Source organism: Propithecus coquereli, unplaced genomic scaffold (assembly GCF_000956105.1).
Source record: "Propithecus coquereli isolate 6110/MARCELLA unplaced genomic scaffold, Pcoq_1.0 Scaffold363, whole genome shotgun sequence".
NCBI classification, from domain to species: Eukaryota; Metazoa; Chordata; class Mammalia; order Primates; family Indriidae; genus Propithecus; species Propithecus coquereli.
In genome coordinates, this window is record NW_012149319.1 from 21,349 (window position 1) to 22,334 (window position 986).

Here is a 986-nt window from a genome sequence, read left to right on the forward strand (position 1 = left end):
CAATTTTTTTCATAATTAGCAGTCATTTTGAGGGGCCTTGATTATTTTCTATTATTTCAATTATTTTGCTGGGAAACCTTAGAAATATTGTTGCAACCAATCAAAAGAAATGTTGCTTTTCCCCTTCAATCTTGATTCTAAATTTATCACTTCAGACTCCAAAAATTAGTTATTCATGTATCTTTAAATAAAGCTGATTGGGATATGACTGAATATATAGATTAAATACAGAAATCCTTTTATTTTGGGAGATTCTGGCAATTGCAGAGCAGTGTCAAGGAGCATAGGTATCACCTATTTTCAGCAGGAAAAAAAAATACTAGATATCACTAAATAATTCCGTTTTGAACTTTCTGGTGTGGTTACATTTCACTTTTGAAAACAAGTGTAAAAGGCCACTGCTGTCAAGAAGAATGAAATGTAGAAAGTATCTGCCATATAGATTTGGCATAGGACCATAAAATATTGAATTGTAAAATTTTAAAACAGATTTATTAGGGAAATGCTTACACATAATTCCACTGCCCTGAATACCTTAAAAACTTGCTGAGATTTTACAGTTTTCAAATTTAAGGAGGTATAGAGGAGAGGGATGGAAATTATTACCAAGATTTTACTTTATTGCTTACTGAATATCGTTCACTGTCTGAAAATACCTTGACACAGGTGACTGATTTTTACCACATGGTATTTCCTCAATAATGGTCTCACATTACACTGAGAGGATTTAAACTGTATAATTCTGGAAATATTAATTAGCAAAATGTACTTAATGTTGCTTATGATTTTTTATTTAAAAGTTATATGTGTAATTCATGAGTGATCTTGCTAAAATAAAATTTTAGTTTTTCATAAGTAGATCATGAGAATCCCTATTTGCCTCCCCCATCCTAGGCCAATACCCAGAGATGCATATTGCTAAATATTGTGTTCCATCCAATTAGAACTTTTCCTTGGCATTTATAAATGCTATATTTTCTATATTA